The sequence below is a fragment of the Orycteropus afer genome, unplaced genomic scaffold (assembly GCF_000298275.1).
Source record: "Orycteropus afer afer isolate SDZICR_OR568_19922 unplaced genomic scaffold, OryAfe1.0 scaffold00126, whole genome shotgun sequence".
In the NCBI taxonomy this organism is placed as follows: Eukaryota; Metazoa; Chordata; class Mammalia; order Tubulidentata; family Orycteropodidae; genus Orycteropus; species Orycteropus afer.
The window spans coordinates 8,629,638-8,654,175 of NW_006921713.1; positions in this window are offsets into that span (position 1 = coordinate 8,629,638).

Consider the following 24,538-nt stretch of genomic DNA (forward strand, 5'->3'; position numbering starts at 1 on the left):
CCACAGGTATTTATATTTTCATCTTTATGCTTCAGTATCAGTGGATCTTCCAGTTAAATTGAGGGAAATGGATTTACCCAGTCAGGGCACCAAGAACTGAAGTGTCAAAAAGAGTAGTCTTGGGATCTGTCTGTGTTGAGATGGTGGATAGTGCTGGGAATTCAAATAAGTTTTTAATTTGAACCATATCTGGTCTGTCTTCCTTATTGAATAGTGAATAAAGCCCAGAAATCTGGGATTATCTGGGCAGAACTTGGAAGCATATTAAAAAGGGAAGCTATGGTCAGAGAATTCCAGTTCTATACTGGCTAAGGACAATGAGTTCTTCCCAAGGGCTTGATCTTCAGATTGTCTTCAGACTCTACTACATTTGCTTGGCAGCCTGCTCTGCAGTTACTATAGCAGGTACTAGCAGTTTGTAGGTGTGGACTATGTGACTATGGGGCAGAGGTATAGGACAGCCCACAAGGCCAAGTTAGAAGCCTATGTTTTTGATACTGGATTGATTTTAGCATGACCAGTAGCATACACTGGGTATGTCTTTGTGTGTCTCTGAGTATATAAATCTGAAAGTCCCAAATGTCTCTGAGCTTTTGTGTAGGGCAGCTATGTATATATATATATATATGTGGTAAATTGAAAAAGGAACAATATTGATCTGTTTAGAGAACGATGATTTGATCAGAATCAAATCATGTGAATATGGTTGACTATGTGCATAGTTACCAAGCTTCTAAAGTGTTCCATTGTCTTTCTCAACCTGAACCTTAGAGGGGGGAAATGAAAAGGAAGGAAGGAAAGGTGAGAGAAAAGAAAAGAAATAGATAATATAGATCCATGAATTTTTACTCATTAAATATTAAGTAAGAATTAAGGTTTTGGATGATAAGGAGCACTGGATAGAGAGACAATAAAAAAACTAGAATAGATATTCTCTGAGTTGCTTCGGACATCAGAATCAGGAAGAAAGTATAGAAGTCATAGCAAACTCAAGTTTTCCTATAACTGAAGTTATAGCTCAAGTCAAGGCACTCTAATAATCAGAAAAAAAACAGTTGCATTCCAGTCAATTTCTACTCATGGCCACCCCATGTGTGCCAGAGTAGAACTGTACTCCATAGGGTTTTCATGATCATGAACTTTAAAAATCAGACCACCAGGCCTTTCTTCTGCGGCACCTTTGGGTGAAGTCAAACAGCCAGCCTTTTGGTTAGCAGGCCAGCACTTAACATTTGCTGCACCCGGGGACTCCTCTAACACAGAGCTGTTCAGCAAAAGGCCATGAGCATGGGATGCACTCTGAAATTTTCTTCCCTGGAAATTTTTAAGAGGTATAATATGGCCATCTGTCTGAGGTGATGTACAGAAAAAGATTTCTGCATACCATAGAACATCAAACACATTCATCTCCAAGCTCCCTCCCAATGTTAGACTTCTATGAACAACATGAAGGATAGAATGAAGCTAATTTTCCTTGTGCCTTTCTCTGTGGCCCCTTTCAAGGTATATACCCCCTTAGACTCATTTGTGAGCTCTGGTGGCATGGTGCCTAGGGCATTTGACTGCTAACCAGAAGGCTGCCGGTTCAAACCCACCAGCCACTCCTTGGAAGGAAGGTTGGGCAATCGATACCACCTCAGAAATCCAAGGAGGGGTCGCTATGAGTTGGATCTGATTCGACGGCAGTGAGTTAGTTTTAGTTTATAAGCCTTCTTAGATCTCCAATTGGACCCTCTCTCCTCTGGTCCCAGTGGATCCAATAATAACTGACACCCCTAGAGCCATCCAGATCAGGGCAAGAGGGTCTGTATTTCCAGGATGGTCTCTGTGGAGCCTGTTCATGAGGTTCCTGGAGTCTGGATGTTCCCTGGGGACCTGGCTGGGCCTACTCTGGGGTGGAAAGCAGGAAGAGTTGAGAAAGCCGCAGTGAGTCCTCTCAGCGGTCTGGAGGGGATGTCTTTCCTTTCCACAGAGGTCTGCCTGCCCTCCTGGGAGGTAGCCAGGATTGTTCTGAGGATGTGAGCTGCTCTGGGTTGGTCCTCGATGGCCTTTTGCCAAGTCTTGGACAGTTTAGTATCCTCAAACAGCCTGAATTCTGGGGGGTCCTCTGGCCAGGAGGCCAGACCGGATGTCCTACAGCCCTCCAGACAGCACTCCACCCCCGCCCCATTCTTCAGAGTCTGGGGTGGAACTGGATCCGCCTCAGGGTGGGAGACAGCAGGGAAAAATAAAAACCCTCACATTTCAGTATTGTCAACAGCTGAAACCCAGAGAAAACTCTCACAGCCAAGGGACTCTCCCACAACTTCTTCTAGTGAAGGCAGAAGGCAAGGGTCAGAATTGCATTTTTTAAAATTGCCCCCAAACACCAGGAAATAACATGCAGCATATTCTCTCATTTAAAAATCTGCAGTGTAATGTAAACCACTCCACCAAATAAAATACTGCAATTCTTGATGGTAAGTTTATAGCCCAGAATCTCCTAGTTGCTTATCGGTGAAAAATTGCATATCAGTTTTAATCTGCATAGGATGAAAAGATTAGTACAATCTCCATAAGCTATCATTCTTATCAATTTAATAATGGCTTCCCTGACCCACATCCATGTAATCTGGAAATAATAAACATTAAAGCAAATGGAGGTGTTTCTTGCATCTGGAATAGTTGCCCTTGCACTTACTTAATCATTCCCCCTTGGGGCAGTTTTACTTGACTGTTGGAGCACACAAGCTGATTACATTGAAATCTTTGCTCCCAAGGTACTACATTTCTGAAGAAAAGCCTAACTTTGTCAGACAAGCTGAATCCTGTCATGCTCCTAGTGTTATTTATATGGGAGAAATATATAGGAGTATCTATGCTGAAACAAGCCACGCCTCAGCAGATACACTCAAACAAAACAAAATGCTACCCTAAAAAAACAAAAGCAGGCAGGATGCACCCATTATCATTTCTTCAGATTCACTTCATGATCAGCATAAGCGTTTTGAGTTAGCATAACCACATTGTTTGAAAGGTGTAAGAAATAAACCATGAAAATAAGCACTGCCTTCCATGCAGAAAAGTTCCTCATCCACCTAAAAAAACTCTCTTCTCATTCCTGGTATATCATTTCTCTCAGCACTGAAATGCAGCTGTTTCTAGGGTGGAAGCACAAAGCCATTCAAAGTTTTACAAGAACAGTCGAAGTTCCCCTACCCCACCCGCTCCTCCAAGCCCTGTTTCCCTCCTGCCTCTCTCCACCCTCCACATCTGGCAAGATGAGAAGGGTCTCTGGAATCCAAGTCAGACTCCCACTTCCACCAACTGAACCCCTCCTGCATTTTATTTGAAACCTCAGTTGCCTGTCTTTTTTTTTTTTTTTTTTAACGGTTTTCATTAAACCAAACCCCTTCCCTCCCTTCCTGGGGAGGGGGGTGGGGCAAAGCTCTTAAATTTAGAGAGAACTGAATGCACAAGTGAAAGAGCAGTACAAGCAGCACAAAAATTAACCGAAAACCAAATAGCTACCCACCATCACCCAAAAAAAGACCAGCAAATAACCAAGAAAGAAAGAAACAATTCAAGTCCCCAGGCCATTTGAATCAACACCGAGGAGCTGAAAACAACATCTGACAAGTTCAATATGTCATTTCCAAGGTAATGTAGTGTTCCCTCCATAAAGAACACCCTATCCTGGTTTGTTCTAAAGTCCTTCCTCCCTTCTCATCTTCAGAGCACATGAACCACGTTACTGTAACACACAATCACAGCCCAGTCTGCCCAAGTGCCCCTTAATCCCTCCTCAAAATGAAGTTTTCTGAACTCTATGAAAAATGTTGCTGCTGTGTTCTCTTTCAGCCAAAGGTTTCAAGAACTTGATTCTTGGAGAATCATAGAAAAATAGGGAAGGGAGAAAAAAAAAAAAAAAACAAAGCTTAGCTGAGGTTAAAAGCAGAACAGTGGAAAGGAAAAGGAAACTAGTGTTTGTTGTGTTGCTCCTCAGTGTCTGGAGCTGTCCTACCTGAGGGTCCAAGCGACCAGGATGACCTGAGTGTCAGGAGCTGGCAGCTGCTCTGGTCTGCTAAGCTGGAGTTATGTGACCACAGTGAGAGAAGGGACCTGCCTCCTGAGGTTATAAGTTTCCTCTGCTGGTGTGTTGGGATGTGTGATGGGCGGTTTCTTTTCACTCTGTTTTAAAGGAGTTTCTATGAATCAGTCTGGCTTTAAAAAAAAAAAAAAAAAAGATTTGTTGGTGAGCTACGCCCTGCTAAGTTGGCAGTCAGTCAAGAGTGGCTGGGAGTGAGCCATCAATTCAAAGAACCCTGTTGTAGGCCCTCTCTGACTCAGACACACAACCACAGTGGAAAAAAAATAGTGACACTGCTTCAAGTGAGTAAGAAGAGTCACATAAATAGATTTGTTTACCAAAGCCCATTCCTCCTCACCAAAAGCAAGGCTTGGTTACCATGGGCATAAGGCAAAACACAGGTATCTGCCCAAACTTTCAGCTAGGCACAGGAATGGAAAGGGACAATGTTCTGCTAATTAAAACCCTTGCTAATCATCACATGAGATTTCCATTCTTCCTTCCCTCAAAGGCAGGTCAAGAATTATCAGGTTTATTTCTTATTTACTGCCCTACCTGATCCTCATGCATTGTCGTGTGGGTGGCTGTTAGGCTCTAGAAGCAGAAGGGGACGCACTAAGGACCCCTGTAACCCTGTGTCTGAATGATAGAGCACTGACTGAATGGCAGATAGTTCCTGGTCTTCAATTATGCTGGGTTAATGTCCATGTGGATTCTACATATGGCAGAAGAAAGGCCTCTAGTGAAGAACTTTACTCTCTAATCCACATGTAATAATCATCTGAACCTTGCTCCACAATTGAGTTTCTTGTTCTTGGGGTAGTAACATAATCATCACCACCACCACCCTGCACCACTCCTTTCTTACTCAAAACTATAGCTGGGAGGTGCCTTAGAAGTCATCTAATACCACAGCCCAGGTATTCCGCTGGACTGGTTAAAAGCCCCAGCTCTGGGGCCACTTTAGTTCAAGCCCAGGTCTCCACTTATTAGCTGTGTGACTTCAGGCAAATCACATACCCTCTCTATACCTCAGTTTCCTCATGTGTCAAATGGGAACAGAAAGTACCTATATCATAGGGTTGTAGTCAGAAATACATGTAACAGAGCTTGTAACAATGATTGGCACATAATAAATAATCAATATGTATTAGCTATAATGAGTATAAAATGTCCAGTCGCAGGGGAGCAAAAATGAAGGTTGGAGTTTGAACCCACCCAGGGGCACTATGAAAAAAAGGCTTGACCATCTGCTTCTGGACAATTACAACCAAGAAAACCCTCTGGGGCAGTTCTACTCTGTAACACACGAAGTCGCCCTGAGTCAGAATTAACTTGACAGCAACAAGTTTGGTTTTTTGGTTTATAATGAGTATTTTACACAAGAAAAAGCCCAGCTTCAGAAAGGTGGAGAGCCTAAGCAAAGAGACACAGTAAATTGGTGGTAGCCATCTTGAGTTCAAGTCTGCCAAATTTAATCTCAATTCTATTTCTATTTTCCTTGTGGGAGAAAGATGAGGCAGCTTGCTTCCATAAAGATTTATAGCCTTGGAAACCTCATGTCACAGTTCTACTCTGTCCTATAGGGTCGATCCGAGTCAGAATTGACTCAATGGCAGTGGGTTTGGTAATGAGCTCTGCTGCGTCCAGTTAAAGTGTTCCCGTCAAGTTGATTCTGATTTAGGGTGAAGCCATGTGCATCAGAGTAGACCTGTGCCCCACAGGGTTTTCAATGGCTGAATTTCTATAACGTGATCACCAGTCCTTTCTTCCTAGGCACCTCTGGATGGACTCAAACTGTCAACCTTTTGGTTAGCAACTAAGTACATTAACTGTTTGCACCATCATGACAACCTAATGTAATTCCAATTATGCTTATATAGCTCTATTTTCATTCATTCAACCAAAATATGTACTGCACGTCTACCATGTACTAGGCACTGTGCAAAGCATTTGTCAAAGTTGTGAACAAGGTCCCTATCCTCTTGGAACTTACATTTCATAAATAAATAGAGAATGGTCTGGTGGTGGAATGCCCCATAATGTTAATGGTGTGATCTCTAGATGGTAATATTATAGGTGAGTTTTCATTTCTTCTGGGTGCATTCCTATATTTTCTAAATTTTCTGCACTAAATCTACATCATTTCTATTTTTAGAACTAAATATTTTTAAATGTAAGGGAAAGAATATTTCCTGAAGTAGATGATGAGGAAAACACCAACACACACAGTAATTTGATGCTGCATCTTCACAAATCTCTGAAAACTGGATTCTGTCCCTGTAAGGATAAGAATGTCTAGTTTTTCATTAAAAACTGATGATGTGACAAAAGATTTCATCAGTTTCTCAGATCTTTCCTCACCGCTCTCCTCCTCCCCCCATCACTCATTTGATAATGAAAATGCCTGTTTGAGAGGAGCCACTCCCAGCAGTAGAATAAGCCTTACTCTGATCTCAGAGTAGCCCAGCCCTCAGGAAGGGGAGGGTGACAGACAAGGCCCAGAAACCTCTCCGACAGGCTGCAAGGTGGCATAGGCCAGCCCATTTCTGCTCTGGAATCTGCAACTATCCCTGGATTCTCTACTCATGGGCTTGCCTTTCACCTCCAAGGCCTTTTGCCAGTTTCAAATCCTCCCTTCCCCATAGCACTTAAAGGAGAGGAGGGCCTTCCAGTAGTAGAATCCCAGGACATTGAGGAGAATGCGGTCTGGTCGCATTTTTAGAAGAGAAATCTAGAGCCAGCAAATCTTGAAGGGGAGACACTCTCGTTCTTATCCCCCTTTCTGGATTAACAAAGGAAAAAGCAAAAGCTTCTCTCAAAGGGCTTGAATAAATGAGTCATTTAGTCCTGTATTTCCATGCTGGATTTAAAATTTGAAATGGAGTCTGGATTGAGGGAGTGTCTCTGAAAATGGGATTCAGAAAATAAGAGTCCAGTCACTCCTCCTTCTACTGACTGGAAGCAGTGGTAAGCAAGTGGTCTGCCTTCTCTGTGTCTCAGCCTGAAAGTGGGCAAATGTCTGGCCCACCAAATGGGCCTAATTAACCTCAGCCTCACCCTCCTATGTACTTTCAGAGATGTTTTGGGTTGGGGGAAAAAAAAAATTTTAAACGCTTTGAGCTCTTAAAACACACACTCACAAATACCACACACACATCCATCCACACACTCAGTGGTGGCATATAAAGCTGAGTTGTGTAAATATTTTTAAAAGATACATGCCAGTTCAAGGGTTTCTACAGGTTTGTAATTAACCCTTGAAATGCCCCTGGGTTCATTTTGGAAAACAAAGTTATCAAGTCTGAGAAAGAAATTGGATCTGGTCTGGCTGGAGTTCCCGCTCACTAAGCCTCTGGATGTGATTAAAATGTTAAGCCCAATTCTTTCCGCGCCTGTGAGCTTCACAATTTTAAGACTGGACAGGAAAGGGTTCTGGGGTCTAAACACACATGGAGTTGTGGAATGTGGCTCTCTCTGCCATCTATACAGTCTTTCCAAACAATTTGGGGCAATTTGCCTTTCTGCTCTGTGCTTCCATTTCCCTCATTTGGAAGGCAGGTTAAATCAAGCAAAGAATTAGGCAAAGTGTCATTTGACTTCAGTAAAGCCATTTTTCTTGGGAAGGAATGTTCCTTCTTGACCAGTGCCCCAGTGTTACTCTCAGGCCCAGGAATATTTACCCTACTTCTGAAGCAACAAGGAGCTCTGATGGTACAGTAATTAACACATTTGGCTGCTAACCAAAAAGTCAGTAATTCAAACCCACCAGCCACTCCACGGGAGAAAGATGAGGCTTTTTGCTTCTGAACAGATTTACAGCCTAGGAAACCCTTGGGGCAGTTCTACCCTGTCCTATAAGGTCTCTCTGAGTTGTAATCAACTCAGTGGCAGTGGGGTTGGGTTTTGGTTCTGAAGCAATGAGAATCGACTTCTGGCACGATGTCATTTAGTACAGATTTTCAAGTATGAACCAGCATAGACATTTTTAATGAATGTATGAATTGAGGGCTTACACTGAATGTATGAATTGAGGGATTTTAGTGACCGATAGATACAAAGAGAAGTCTCTCAAGTACATCTGGTCCCCCAAGGCCCACAGAAAAGAAAACTTCTAATAGCTCAAGCTTGTTTTCACTCAAGCTCATTTCGCCAAAAAGAATCCCAGGCTATGCAATATGTTCCCCAAAGCTATTTTATGCTCAGAGAATTTCAAGGTTAATATTAGCAAACACTCCTTGAAAGGTAAATAGATTGAAAAAAATTATACAGTGTCTTCCAAAGTCAAATGAATGTTTGTCCCTTGCCACTCCTCTTTCAAATTTGAGAATTTACCAGAAATTCCATATTGCTCTCTTTCCTTCCTTTTGTTTACATTCCTTCTATTATTGCTCTCCCTCCCCCCATTATTTATTTGTTCCTTGGAGTTTTTTTCTTTGTGGTTTTATTGTTTACTTTCTTGAACTCATCTCAAAGAAATGTAATTTTAATATAGTTTTATGAAATGAGAAGTCTCTAACCTCTCCTTTCCAATTGCCAGCAAGTCAATTCTGTTCTGATTCATGGCAACCCTATGTGTTTTAGAGCAGATCTGGGCTCCATAAAGTTTTCAATGATTGGGATCTTTCAGAAGTAGATTGTCAGACCTTTCTTTCAAGGTACCTCTGGGTATATTCGAACAGCCAACCTTCCAGTTAGTAGCTAAGCACTCAACCATTTTTGCCACCCAGGGACTCCTTGGTCTTTCCCTTGCTTGCTTCCTAACTAGCTAGTCCCAAAACTGCTTTTGAAAGATGAAACTGATGAAACTTCAAGAGTGTTCCAAGAATACAGGCATTGGCCTGACACTTGTAGCCAAACTAAGAAAATAATCTCACTGTCAAAATAGTATGATGTAGTTATAGAAGAAAGACAGTAGTGTTGACAAATGACAAAACTGAACTTAACAAGGAAAAGGCCAACTCCATCACCATAGACAGTTACCAGATTGATACTAATTTCTATAATCAATTTCGTCAGAATGAAATGGATAGTGGAAATGGCTGAATATAGACTTTTTGAGCCATGTCCACCCTGGATACAACTTTAAAGCCAAAGAAGAAAATAAGCAAGCAAATAAGAAGCAGTTGTGGTCAAAATAAAAACTGAAAAATCCTGTCTTTCTCCAACTTCTGTGAACTGCAACCCTAGAAGATAGATATAAAAGTTATATTGAATAAATGACTTTTTCACTTTGTTTCTCATTTTACTAAGTATTTTATTCCGACTGGTTAATGGATCATTTCAGGTAAAGAACTGAGTAATTAAAGTGTGACTTTTTCTCCCTTTGCAAATACTGGGCAACAAGTCCAGTTAGTAGATGCCGGATACATAGCAGGGACTCAATAAAATCAATTACAATTAATTGATGAAGTGTCTAACATCCAATTAAAAGAATCTTGTGCCCTTTTTCAAGATTTTCCCTTCAGATTTTTATATTGGTCAGAGCACCCCTCTACCTAAGCCCCCACAGCTGTTGGAAATGCAGTTAGCACATGTCTGAATTTGCCCAAGGAAAACCATAATGGAAGGGGGCACAGAACAGGGCAGTATAGGAGTCTTAAAATGTATCTCCACTGGGACTGTGTGGTCAGCAAAACACACAAGGCATGGGAACACACTAGAAGTGATCTCTGAGACCAAGTTAACAATTTCAGCAGCACAAATTGTTCATTGGAAAAACAAACACACACTAAGTAGATGACTCTCAATTACTCAGTCTCATTGGAAAATGAGGTGGTATGTTTTTAGGGGACTTTGTCAAATATTTTTTTAAATACCACAGGACTAAGCAAGACCTCTTTCAAACTTTAAGATACGCACACACACAAGTTCGCATTTGCCATTCTAAATGCAGCGATGACAGGTCCACCCTTTGTAGGGTAGTGTGTCAGAAGGTAGTACAATGCCCAGGAACCAGCAAAGTCTATGTCCACAGGATTCACAGTCATTCTTCCCTGGACAGTTTGTGTGTCAACTTGGCTGGGCCTGGTTGAGTGGCTGGGCAGCTGAATGTAGTTATTTCCCATGATGAGACTGGTAATTAAGTCCATGATGGAATCTATTGGAGCAGCTGAGTAGCTGCTTTGGGTATGTGGTCTCTTTCCCATATATAAGCAGCAGCTTTGGAAATGGTCTCCAGCTTATGACACACTTTATCCCTGCATGTAGGAGAGTTGTTGTTCAGCAGCCTGCCATGCTTTGCCAATCTTGGGACTTTCAATGGACTTGAATTAATGGCCTGCTATTTGACTGCTAACCAGAAGGCTGGTGGTTCAAACCCACCAGCCACTCCTCGGAAGGAAGGTTGAGCAATCTACTTCCGTAGTTATATCACCTTGGAAACCCAAAGAGGGGTCACTATGAGTTGGATCCGACTTGACGGCAGTGCATTAGGTTTTTTTTATATGGTTTGATAATATCGGGACTGTGCCTTGTCTGTTGTCGACCCTGGATTTGCCAGCCTCAGCTGCCAACAGCTGAGTGAAAAAAAAGCCTCCAGCTTCAGTGGGCCAGGAGTAGGAGGCAGAGCTGAAGCCCAAGGTTGAGGAGCTTTCACCCAGTCCCTAGAGCCTGGCACTTTGAACTCAGACTTAAAGCCTCCAAATTTTAAGAATAAACTCGTGTTTGTTAAGGCCCTGTCATTTGGGGTATATTCTTGTCAGAGTGGTACTAGGTAACCAGAACACTTGTCTATCATTGCAGAGAAGCAAATGTGAACCAAGGAGCTGTGGTGTTGCAGTGGTTAAGTATTTGACTGTTAACTGAAAGGCTGGAGGTTTGAATTTACCAACGGTTCTGCAGGAGAAAAGACCAGACAATCTACCTGTAAAGACTGTTGTAGATGTTATATGCCGTTGAGTCAGCCCCAACTCATAGCAACCCCTCCTTGGATTTCCGAGGCAGTATCACTACAGAAGTAGATTGCCCCATCTTCCTTCTGAGGAGTGGCTGGTGGGTGTGAACTGCCAGCCTTCTGTTTAGCAGTCAAGTTCCTTAGGCACTGCACTACCAGAGCGCCTGTAAAGATTACTACCTAGAAAAGCCTATGGGGTAGTTCTACTCTGTCCTGTAGGTTAGCTATGTGTCAGAGTTGACTCGACAGCACATAACAAAAACAAGTATAAACCAACTTGATGTGGGGAGATTCATTCCCACCATCCACCAAACTTCTGAAACTGTACAGGAGGATCCATAACAAAAAAAGGGGATTCCTTTTACAGTTTGATTTCTGATTATACAGAATATATGATCTTTGAACAAAATGTATAAAAATGTAAATAAGAAAGTGAAAACCATCCAAATCCCTACTTCTGAGATAATCACTACAAACATTCTTTCAAATATACATAACAGCAAACAAACAAAAAAAACACTTCACTGCCATTGAGTTGATTCCCACTCATAGCAACCTCCATTGGGTTTCCAAGGCCGTAAATCCTTATGAAAGCAGACTGCTCCATCTTTCTTCCATGGAGTGGTTTTGGTGGGTTCAAACCACCAAACTTTTTGGTTAGCAGCCAAATGCCTTAACCACTATACCACCAAAGCTCCTTATATATACATGTATACATATACAAAATTTTACACAAGATGCTATAGATGCTGTACTGATATGTGCTATCATCACACAACAAGGAAGGCACAGAAGTCCCTAAGTCCACAGCTTCCCATATCAACAAATACAGACCTACATCATTATTTGTAATAGCTATATAGTGATCCATTGTGTCCATACACCATAAAGTAGTTAATTCCCCATTAATGGTTAATACATATTAATGTTGCTTCCAATTTCTTGCCACCATGAACAATACCATGGTAATCTCTTTGTACATTACATATCTGCACATATGTCTAATCTGGAATGACAGTGATGTATTTTTGTCATTTAATTATTCTGTCTCCCATTCACTGGACTGACATTTAGCATTGATGTCATCACTCATCGGTGGGCAATCTTAGGGACTTGGATCTTAGTACTTGGATCTTAGTTTCTTCCAAGGGGTTGTTCCTTGTGATTTGAGGGACTCTTTTAGGATTAACATTTTATGGACAGTCTCAATTCTAAAAATGCATGCAAAATGTGTAAATGGATATCAAGCAGCTCTCTCTCCCCTCTTTTCTTCTCTTTTTATCTCATGAACAATGGTTAATAGTACATATTGTTGTCTTTCTGATCTTTCATCTGAGAACAAGGAACCAAACTGGACTGCCTAACCCTGAAGATATAGGGATGGATTCCATTGCCAAGAATTTAAAATATCCATTAGTTCTGGCTAAATCTCCATGGAATCCTCCATTAGTATTCTCAGCATGAGCACACTTATTTCCTCAAATTCCAGGCTCATGGCATCATTTTACCCTCACTTTTTGTCCTAAGCCCACAGGTCAGGATGTGATCCCTCAGGACCATAGACTAGAGCCCACAAGGAACTCAGAAGGGCAGCAGGAGGTGTGCTAGTGATTTGTCTATGGTGAGCTTACAGCTCCTCAAGCTTCCATTAGCAAACTGGATGCAGTAAAAAGACAAGCCTGTGCTGGAAGGCACCCTGCCGAGGAATTTCCAGCCTTAGCTCAGAAGCAATAAAATGCAAGGTCAGTGCTAGCTTGTGGCAAGGCGACAGCTACACAGATTCCTCAGCTCTGTGTTGGGTGATTGATGAGTGGGGACAGGAGGTGGCACACTGGGTGTTGGCTGTTAAACTGTCCTCGCCTGCTGAGGGAGAGCTCTAAGAGCACCTCTGGGGAATCGGGTACAGAATAGTGTGGCTCCAGGAAGGAGATCTGCTAAAAATAAGAATAATAAATAAGAATAAGAACAGTAAAAAAAAACAATTCTCATTTGCATAGAAACTTACGGGCACACATTCCTCGTATTTTCACATATTTTAATCATGTTGTTGTTGTTTGGTGTCATCGTCAGTTTCAACTCATAGTGACTCTGTCTATAACAAAACAAAACACTGCCTGATCCTGGGTCATCCTCACAACTATTGCTGGGTTTGAGCCCATCATTGCAGCCGCTGTGTCAATCCATCTCATTGAGGGTCTTCCTCTATTTCACTGGCCCTTTTCTTCACTAAGCACGATGTCTTTCTCCAGAGACTGGTCCCTCCTGATAACATATCCAAAGTACAAGAGTTGAAATCTCCCCACCCTCACTTCTAAAAACATCCTGGCTATACTTCTTCCAAGACAGATTTGTTCATTCTTCTGGTCAAGCTCAAGCTCACTGCCATCAATCAAGTTGATTCCAACTCATAGTGACCCCTACTGGATTTCCAAGGCTGTAAATCTTTACAGAAGTAGACTGTAAATCTTTATAGCAGTAGACTGCTTCATCTTTCTTCCACAGAGCAGCTGGTGGGTTTGAACCACTGACCTTTTGGTTAGCAGCCAAATGCCTTTAACCACTACACCACCAGGGCGCCTTCATTCTTCTGGTAATCTGTGGTATATTCAATATTCTTCACCAACACCATAATTCAAAAGCAACTGTTCTTCTTTGGTCTTCCTTATTCATTGTCCAGCTTTTGCATACATATGAGGTGATTGGAAATATCATGGCTTGGGTCAGGGGCACTTTAGTCCTCAAAGTAACATCTTTGCTTTTCAACACTTTGTGTGTGTGTGTATGCTCTGGGTGCAAATTTACAGAGCAAAAATTTTTTCACATTCATCAGTTCATGTACGTTTGATTTCATGCCCAGATTACCATCTCCAACCATAACAAACTCTTCTCCCCTCCCATTCCTGTAACTATTTCTCCCTGTGTCCTTCTTAACCATGCACTCCTGTCTGTCCAGCTTTCCCTCTATGTGAATGCTGCCCCTCTGGTGCCCCATGGCTGATTGCTCCAAGGGGTGTATCTCCCTAGAATAGGTGGGTGCATCACCCTGGGATAGGTGTTCTGCATGTAGGTCTTTCTACTCTTGGGCTGAGAGCAAATCTATAGGAATGAATCCAATTCCAGGCTGAAGGATAACCCAGGGCCATAGTCTTGGGGGTTCCACCAGACTCTATTCTACCAGTAATTCTCATTATTTCTGTGTTTTTGAATTTTGTTCCACATTGTTCCTCCCACTCGTCAAGACTTTCAATACTTTAAAGAGATCTTTTGCAGCAGATTAGCCCAGTGCAATGCATTGTTTGGTTTCTTGACTGCTGCTGCCATGGGCGTTAATTTAACCATATTAAATAAAAAAACAAACAAAAAAAAAACCCAAGATCACTGTCATAGAGTTCATTCTGACTCATAGCAACCCCCTTTGGGTTTCCGAGGCAGTAAATCTTTACGGAAGTAGATTGCCAAATCTTCCTTCTGTGGAGTGGCTGGTGGGTTTGAAGCATCAACCTTCTGGTTAGCAGTTAAATGTCTTAGGCACTAATATTCGAGCTCAAAGAGGCATAATTGATTGACCAAGGCCACAGAACCATTCAGTGTCAGCATCTAGGTGTCTTAGTTGTTATATTTTAACTTTCTGCTGTAACTTTTCTCTTTCCACTACATTGCTTACTTTTTTTTGTTTTGTGGCTCATTAAAGCTATAAAGGAACTGCTATAAACTCGGAATAGTCCAAAAAAGAAGAGGTTTCGTGTGTGTGTGGTTGTTTTGAACTATTCCAGCTGAGTGCTATCTATATTGGAGCTTCCTAAGGGTCCCTGCGTGGTGCACACAGTTAAGTGCTCAGCTACTGACTGAAAGGTTAGCATTTTAAAGGCAACCAGAGGCACCTTGGAAGAAAGTTCTGGTGACCTGCTTTCAAAAGATCATAGTCTTGAAACCCCATTAGAACAGTTCTATTCTGTACACTTGTGGTGGCCATAAGTCAACATGAACTCAACAGCAACTGGTAATATGGAAGTAGTAGTAAGATCTTCATAGAACAGTTTTATCACTCTAAAATAATTCCTGTGCTATTATTGTTTTAATGGTGTTATGGGTTGAAGAAGGAGCCCTGATGACACAACGGGAAAGAGCTTGACTTCTCAGTGAAAGAGCAGAGGTTCAAACCCACCAGCAGCTCTGTGGGGAAAAAAGACCTGGGGGTCTGCTCCCACAAAGATCGTAGTCTAGGTAACCCTATGGAGCAGTTCTATGTCCTATAGAGTTTATGAGTCAGCATAGACTTGATGGCACACAATAACAACATAGACTGAGTTGCGTACCCCCCAGAAAATATGTATTGGAATCCTAACCCCTGTATTCATGGATGTAAACCTGTGTGGAAAGAGGGGTTTCTTTATGTTGATTAGCTCATGCATGAGTAGGGTGGATTTAAAATCTACATTTTGAATTACAAAAAGAGCAGATTATACATAAGAGATACACGTGGGTGAAGACAGATGCCATGTGAGGATTGCCAAGGAACCAAGGAATACTGAGGTTTCCAAAAAGTAAGGAATTGACATGACTGGCCAAGACTGATTTGAACTTTCCTCTAAAACTGTGAGAAAATAAATTTCTATTCTTTAAAGCCATCCACTTGTGGTATTTCTGTTACAGTAGCACTAGATAACTAAGCCCTTTGACGACTTCTGGGTTCCTCATCCCAAGCTTACCTTTGCATGTCTGGTGATCTAGAAAGGACTACCTTCTCTAGGAAGTTTTACGTAAGTGTTGTGTTCTACCAAATTCATATCAGTGAACCAGCTCAAAGTTGCATTCCAGGCACCATTCAGACATATCTGGAGACTTTCTTCCAGGAAGGATCTCAGTCGAAGACAAGAAAGTTAAAAGCTTTCTGACAGAAGATGTACATTTGACAAATAGATCAATGGGAGAGGTAAAGGGTCTGATTTAAGGACAGAGTTAACTTATCATCTCAAAAGGTAAGATAAATTATCTTCAGAGTACACTCAAGAGCTTTAACAAGTTATAGTCAGAGCCAGGACTTGACCAGTACCTTGACCAGGAGGCTGTCATTCGAACGGAACAAGGGGACACTACATGGTTTAAAATCAAGAAGGGAGTGCATCAGGGCTGTATCCTTTCCCCATACTTATTCAATCTATATGCTGAACAAATAATCCAAGAAGCTGGACTATATGAAGAAAAACATGGCATCAGGATTGGAAGAAGAATCATTAACAACCTGAGATACGCAGACGATACAACTTTGCTTGCTGAAAGTGAGGATGACTTGAGGCACTTACTGATGAAGTTTGAAGAATACAGTCTGCAGTATGGATTACATCTAAATATAAGGAAAACAAAAATCCTCACAACTGGACCACTGAGCAGCATCACAATAAATGGAGAGAAGATTGAGGTTGTCAAAGAATTCACATTACTTGATTCTACAATTGATACCAATGGAAGCAGCAGTCAGGACATTAAATGACGTGTAGCACTGGGAAGGTCAACCATGAAGGAACTGTTTCAAGTGCTGAGGAGCAAGGATGTCTCCTTGAGAAATAAGGTGTGCCTGACACAAGCCATGATATTTCTAATCATCTTGTATGCATGTGAGAGATGGACAATGAATAAGGAAGACTGAAGAAGAGTTGATGCTTTTGAGTTGTGGTGCTGGAGAAAAATGCTGAAAGTACCATGGACTGCTAAAAGAACTAACAGATCTGTCCTGGAAGAAGTACACCCAAAATGCTCCTTGGAAGCAAGAATGGCCAGAATTCGTCTCACCTACTTTGTCATGTTGTCAGAAGGGACCATTCCCTGGAGAAGGATGTCATGCTTGGTAAGGTGGAAGGTCGACGAAAGAGGGGAAGGTCTTAAATGAGATGGATTGACATGGTGGCTGCGATGATGGGCTCAAGTATAGCAGGGATCATGGAGCTGGCATGGGATCGGGCAGTGTTTTATTCTGCTGTGCATGGGGTCACTATGAGTCGGAAACGGCTCAACGGCACCTAACAACAACAACAGTTAGAGCCAGGGCAATGAAATGATATTTACAACTTGGACAAAACACTTCAGGTTCTATTTGGGACAGTGGGACTCCAATTGCCAGGGTATGGAGCTGCCATGTTTTAGAACAATTCATGTGAGGAAAATGGGAGAGGCTAAGATGATGAACAGCACAGTCACACTTGAGAGGGGACAGGAGAAGGCATTCTTCTGGCTGGGAGGGAACTGACCATCTGTGCACATCCCAAAGAATAAGACAGAAATAAAGGTAAATGTCACTTAGGCTATAAGTAAGCAAAGCTGCATGAGGGTAGGAGTCTTTGCTTAATCACTAATGCATCCCAAGCATCTAGAAGAGTGCTGGTACATGACAGGCATCTAGTACATATTTATTCATTGTTAGATGAATGAAGCAGAGCCTTTTCTAGATTTGAGAAAAGAATATGAGGCACTCTCTGGAATGAGGTAGAATAACAGCACAGAGTTCTTCCCCCTAAATTTATCCTGCATACAATAAGAATCTTTGCTATTCATAAGGTTTTCCCTGGTCAATTCTTTGAGAAGTGGACGGCCTCTTCCTTCTTCCTAGTCTGTCTCAGTCTATAAGCTGGGCTGTTACCTGTGCACCAGGTGCATTTCGCTGGGAAATGGGGAGGCTTCAACGAGATGGATTGACACGGTGGCTGCGATGATGGGCTCAAGTATAGCAGGGATTGTGGGGCTGGCGTGGGATCGGGCAGTGTTTCGTTCTGCTGTGCATGGGGTCGCTATGAGTCAGAAACCACTCGACGGCACTTAACAACAACAACAACAACATACAATAATAATAATAACACCTGAAAGAGAAAAGACTATTCACCACCACAACAATGAGGAAATTTCGAAAACCAAACCCACAGTCATTTTACAAATATTGCAACACTTAAGATGAATAGCAAGTGAGCAGGGACCCGGGGAAGATGTGGACAGTGGTGATAACAACAGCTTCAGCCCTCAGCCATGTATCCAATTATGCTGATTGTTTTAAACAGGACAAGGAGAATACATGACTGCAAGGGAGCAATGTGCCATGTGAGTGAGCAAGCCTTCTCCACTTTTAAATGTGATAAAAATAAATAAATAAAAGTGTCATGGAGGTTATGTGATCATAGCACTAACTGGGTAGAAGATAAGGCTTGGCTTAACAAATCCAAAATCAGATTCATGATCTTCTCTCTCAAATCTGCATGTCTCCTCTATTCTTTATTGGCATTTCCTGATTTCTGAAGTTTTGCTCAAGCTCTGTCCTCTAGGTTGAAATCTTGGCCCTATACCACAGTGGTCAAAATAGTGTGCTGTAATCAAAATGTGCTTAGGTTCAAATTCTCTCTAAGCTTTCAAATCCTCTGTAAAATAGGGATAATAACAATTACTATCTCTACAGGTCACTAGGGGTCAGAATTGACCCTATGGCAGCAAGTTGGTTTTTGGAGTTTTATCCATTGGAGTATTGGGAAGCGCAAATACAGGATACATGCAAAGTTCTTAACACAGGGCCTGACATATAGTAAGAGATTAAGCCTTTATATCCTCATCTGTAAAATGAGGATAATACTACTTGCTATCTCATGGGGTTATTGGGAGGAGAAAATAAATAATACACTGCTCCCTGAGACTGGGAGAGGTGTTCCTCCTATGTGGCCCTGAACCTTTATCATTACTCTCCACAGACCTCCTTACTAAATTCTGAGTTCTTTCATGGCAAGGTATGGTGTCTTTTTCCTTGCCGTAGCCCAGCTTCTAAGACAGTATCTTGCATGTTATAGATACTCAATAAATTATTTCCCCAAAATTAAATTAATTAATGCTTGCGCCATCCACCTGATCAACCTGGATGGCTTCCTCTTCCATGTTCAAAGTCACCAAGTACTATCTAATCTATTTTAAAATATATCTTAAATCTGACCTCTCCTCTTCATTCTCACTGCCATGGCCTTTGTTCAGGTCTCCTTCTTTTCTCTAGGCTATCACAATGGCTTCTGAACAGTGGTCTCTTGCCTATGAGCTCTCTCCATTCTAATTCATCCTCTACACGAGAGGTGGAATACTAGTAGCTCACAGAAATTATTTATTCGGCCATGATTATGTTCTGAAAATAATTTGAATTAGTTACCTACATTATAAAATCACATCTCAGATAAAAATGTAGTTTTCTGGAGTTTCTTTAAAATCCAGAGGGACTGGCAACAAAGTCCTATGTGGCAGTAGTCAGCTAGACGGGGCTAGAGGCAAGGAACCAGCCACCTTCGACAGGAACATCCTCCCTTTTCCACTTGGTCTGCTCCTCTCATGTGCTTTACACAGGCATTTGTATCCCTGTAGGCATTTGTGTCATGGCTACATTCTGCCACCAGAGTTACCTATGTGAGACACAGAATTGATCAAATTAGATCACATGACAACTTTCTAATCTTGCTGGCAAATGCAATTATGGTGTTCAAAGCCCATCACACACCGGCCCTGTCCACCTTTCAGGCCTATGTCCTTCTTTCTTTACCATCTTGTACCTTGAGTGGGCTGGGCATTTTCTGATCTCTGAAGTTTTGCTCAAGCTCTGTTCCCTAGCTTAATCGCCTGGCCCTGTACTGCAGTGGTTGGAATAATATTCTGAAATCGGACTGCTTAGGTTCAAATTCTCTTTAAGCTTTCAAATCTTCATCTGTAAAATGGGGCAATACTAGTTATTACCCACAGAGTCATTGGGAGGAGCAAATAAATAATGCATGTGAAGTTCTTAACACAGGGCCTGGCACAGAGCAAGAGCTTACAAGTAATACCACTGTTGTTATTATTATCTCTGCCCTTCTCTCCCTGGAAAAATGCTGCTCTACCTCTATAGCCAATTCAAATGTCACCTTTTTTGAGAAGGCTTTCCTATCCAAGCTTTACCAGCACTCCTCACCCCACCCTAAGCAAGATGACTAATCCTTCCCCAGAGCATTCTCTAGCAAGACACTTACCACATCTTTTTCCTTTATTTGTCCTGTGTCCATCCCTCTGTACACTGCTTGCTCCCTACAGCCCGAGTTGGGCATCTTTGAACCTCTAGTGCCTGGACACTGTAGGTACTCCAGGTTTCTTGAGGGAGCTGGATCAGATGTGAAGGTAGAAACAGTCAGAGAGTCAAACATTTTTTTCCCTTAATTCTATACACCAAGGATTGCCACATGATGTCATTTCTCATCTGAATAAAATAAATAAGAGACAATAAAAAGGAAAAGGGTAATTCAAGAGCATTAAGACCAAAGTTTACCACTTAATTGTGTGACTTTTGCTCCTCTGAGCCTGTTTTCTCATGTGTAATATGGGCATAATAATGCCTTTCCCATTTCACTGGCATTGAGTGAGGAATTAATGAGGGTAGCATAGATAAAAACATTTTGCAGGCTACAAAACATTAGTTCCAACGTCTGACACAACTTTGTTCCCTCTTTAATTAAGAGAATTGGAGGGTTATAAAGTGTGAGTGTGAGTGAAAATGGGAAGAATTTGCCCCACAAAAAACAAATACCAAAATCCCAAGATGAGGTCTTAAAAGCTTATAAGTGGCCACCTAAGATCCAACTACTGGCAACTCCTCATACAGAACAGAGTGAAGAAAATCAAAGCAAGGAAGTGATTAGGCTAAAGGACTAATGGACCACACAAACCACAGGCTCCACTACCTTGAGACCAGAAGAACCAGATGGCGCCTGGCTACCACTACCAACCACTCTGATCAGGATCACAATGGAAGGTCCTGGACAAAAAGGGAGAAGAAAAAGTGCAGAACAAAATTCAAAATCATGAAAAAAAGACCAGACTCACTGGTCTGATAGAGACTAGTGAAACCCACCAGACAAGTGGCCCTTAGACATCCTTCAAGCCTGGAACTGAGCCTACCCCTGTGGATCAACTTTCAGCCAAACAATAGACAGACCTATAAAGTGAATAATAACACCAGGGAGAAATGTAGTCATCAGTGCAATCAACCATATGAAACCATAAGGGCCACGTTTGCCCATAAACAAGGCTCAGAAGGCAGAAAGGGGCAGGAAAGAAGGATGAATGGAACTGGAGAACTCAGGGAGGAAATGGAAAGAATGCTGTCACATTGAGGGGTCTGTAACAAAACAAAATGTATGTAAATTGTTGAATGGAAAACTAATTTGCTCTGTAAACTTTCACCCAAACTATAATTAAGAATAACGACAAGAACAGGATAAGATTCCACCAAGAACATTGGGCTTTGCTACTTAACTTTTCAACAACTCTGTTGTTGTTTTTGTTATGTGCCGTCGAGTCAGACCCGACTCATAGTGACCCCTCCTTGGGTTTCCAAGGCAGTATCACTACGGAAGTAAATTGCCCAACCTTCCTTCCAAGGAGTGGCTGGTGGGTTTGAACCGCCAGGCTTCTGGTTAGCAGTCAAGTGCCTTAGCACTATGCTACCAGAGCTCCGCTGAACCTCATTTTCTTCATCAATAAAATGGATGTAATAAAATCTATCCCAGAAGGTTGATGTTTTTGTTGTTAGGTGCCATCAAGTCAGTTCCAACTCATAGTGACTTTAGGTACAACAGAACAAAACACTGCCCAGTCCTAAGCCATCCTCACAATCGTTATGTTTGAGTCTGTTGTTGCAGCCACTGTGTCTGTCAATCCATCTTGCTGAGAGTCTTCCTCTTTTTTGGTTACCTTCTACTTAACCAAACATGATGTCCTTCTCCAGGACTGGTCATTTCTGATCATATGTCCAAAGCACACCATCCTCACTTCTAAGGAATATGCTGGCTATACTACTTCCAAGACAGGTTTGTTTGTTCTTCTGGCAATCCATGGTACATTCAATACTCTTCATCAACACCATAATTCAAAGGCATTATTCTTCAGTCTTTGTTATTAATTGTCCAGATTTTGCATGTATATGAGATGATTGAAAATATCAAGGCTTGGGTTAGGGGCACCTTGGACATCTCCAAGTGACATTTTTGCTTTTTAACACTTTAAAGAGGTTTTTGCACCAGATTTGCCCAATGTAGTGCATTGTTTGATTTCTTGACTACTGCTTCTATGGGCATTCATTGTGGATTCAAGTAAATAGAAATTCTTGTGAACTTCAATCTTTTCTGTTTACCATGTTGTTGCTAACAGTTGTGAGGATTTTGCCTTTCTTTATGTTGAGGTGTAATCCATACTGAAGGCTATAGTCTTTGATCTTTATCAGTAAACGTTTCAAGTCATCTTCACTTTTAGCAAGCAAGGTTGTGTCATCTGCATATCTCACACTGTTGAATCTTCCTCCATTCCTGATGCCACATTCTTCTTCATATAGTCCAGCTTCTTAGATTATTTGCTTAGCATATAAATTGAATAAGTATAGTAAAAGGATACAACCCTGATGCATACCTCTCCTGATTTTATACCATGTAGTATCCCCTTGTTCTATGTATCCTCTTGGTCTATGTATAAGTTCCTCACCAACACAATTAAGTGTTCTGCAATGCCCGTTCTTCTCAGTGTTATCCAGAATTTGCCATGACCCACAGAATTGAAAGCCTTTGCATGGTCAATAAAACCTGGGTAAACATCTTTCTGGTATTCTTTGCTTTCAGCCAAGATCCATCTGACATCAGCAATGATATTTCTTTTTGCACTTACTCTTCTGAATCTGGCTTGCAATCAGTTCTATGTCAATATACTGATGCAACTGCTTTTGAATTATCTTCAGCAAAATTTTACTTGCGTGTGAAATTAATGACAGTGCTCGATAATTTCCACATTCTGTTGGATCAGCTTTCTTTGGAATGGGACGAACATGAACTTCTTCCACTTGGTTGGCTAATTAGCTGTCTTCCAAATTTCTTTGCATAGCTGATTGAGCACCTCCAATGCTGCATCTGTTTGTTATAACATCTCAATGAGCAGTCCATCAATTCTTGGAGCCTCATTTTTCACCAATTACTTCAGTGCAACTTGAACGTCTTCCTTCAATACCATCAATTCTTAATCATCTGATAACTCCTGAAAGGGTTGAACATAGACCAATTCTTTTTGATACAGTGATTCTGTGTTTCCCTTCCAACCTTCTTGTGATACTTTCTTAGTCAGTCAATATTTTGCCTATAGAATCCTTCAATATTACAACTCAAGGCTTAAATTTTTTCCTCAGGTTTGTTCAGTTAGAGAAACACTGAGTTTGTTCTTTCCTTTTGATTTTCTAACTCCAGGTTTTTGTGCATTTCATTAGAAAACTTTACTTTGTCTATTTGAGCCACCTTTTGAAACCTTCTGTTCAGCTCCTTTACTTCATCATTTCTTCCATTAGCTTTAGCTACTCTCCATTCAAGATCAAGTTTCAGAGTCACTTCAGACACCTATTTTGGTCTTTTCTTTCTCTCCTTTTTAATGACATTTTCTTTTTTCATGTATGATGTCCTTGATGTCTTCCCACAATTCGTCTGGCCTTTGGTCATCAGTGTTTAATGCATCAAATCTGTTCTTGAAATGGTCTCTAAATTCAGGTGGGTTATGCTCAAGGTCATATTTTGGCTCTCCTGGACTTGTCTTAGTTTTCTTCAGCTTCAATTTGAACTTGCATATGAGCAGTTGATGGTCTGTTCTCCAGTCAGCCTTTGGCCTTACTCTGAATGATGATGTTGAGTCTCTTCATCATCTGTTTCCACAGATGTAGTCAATTTGATTCTTAGCATTCCACCTGGTGAAGTCCAGTTATGTATTCCTAAAAAATAAGTCACAGGTCTTGCAAAATTCTTTCATGGCATCCCCAGCATCATTTCTCTCAGAAAGGCCACATTTTCCAACTGCTGTTCTTTCTTCATTTCTAATATTTGCATTCCAATCACCAGTAATTTTCAATATATCTTTAGGGCATGTTTGATCAATTTCAGACTGCAAAAATTGGTTTATTTGTTGTTGTTAGGTGCCGTCGAGTTGTTTCCGACTCATAGCAACCCCATGCACAGCAGAACAAAACACTGCCCGATCCCACACCAGTGCCATGATCTTTGCTATACTTGAGCCCATTGTCGCAGCCACTGTGTCAATCCATCTTGTCAAAGGCCTTCCCCTCCTTTGTCGACCCTCCACCTTACCAAGCATGACATCCTTCTCCAGGGAATGGTCTCCTCTGACAACATGACCAAAGTAGGTGAGATGAAGTCTGGCCATCCTCACTTCCAAGGAGCATCTCAACTGCACTTCCTCCAGGACAGATTTATTAGTTCTTTTGGCAGTCCATGGTACCTTCAGCATTCTTCACCAGCACCACAACTCAAAAGCATCAACTCATCTTCAATCTTCCTTATTCACTGTCCAGCTCTCACATGCATATGAGGTGATTGAAATATTATGGCCTGTGTCAGGCACACTTGAGTCCTCAAGGTGACATCCTTGCTCCTCAGCACTTGAAACAGTTCCTTCACAGCCAACCTTTCCAGTGCTACATGTCGTCTAATGTTCTGACTGCTGCTTCCATTGGTCTTGATTGTAGAACCAAGCAACGTGAATTCTTTGACAAC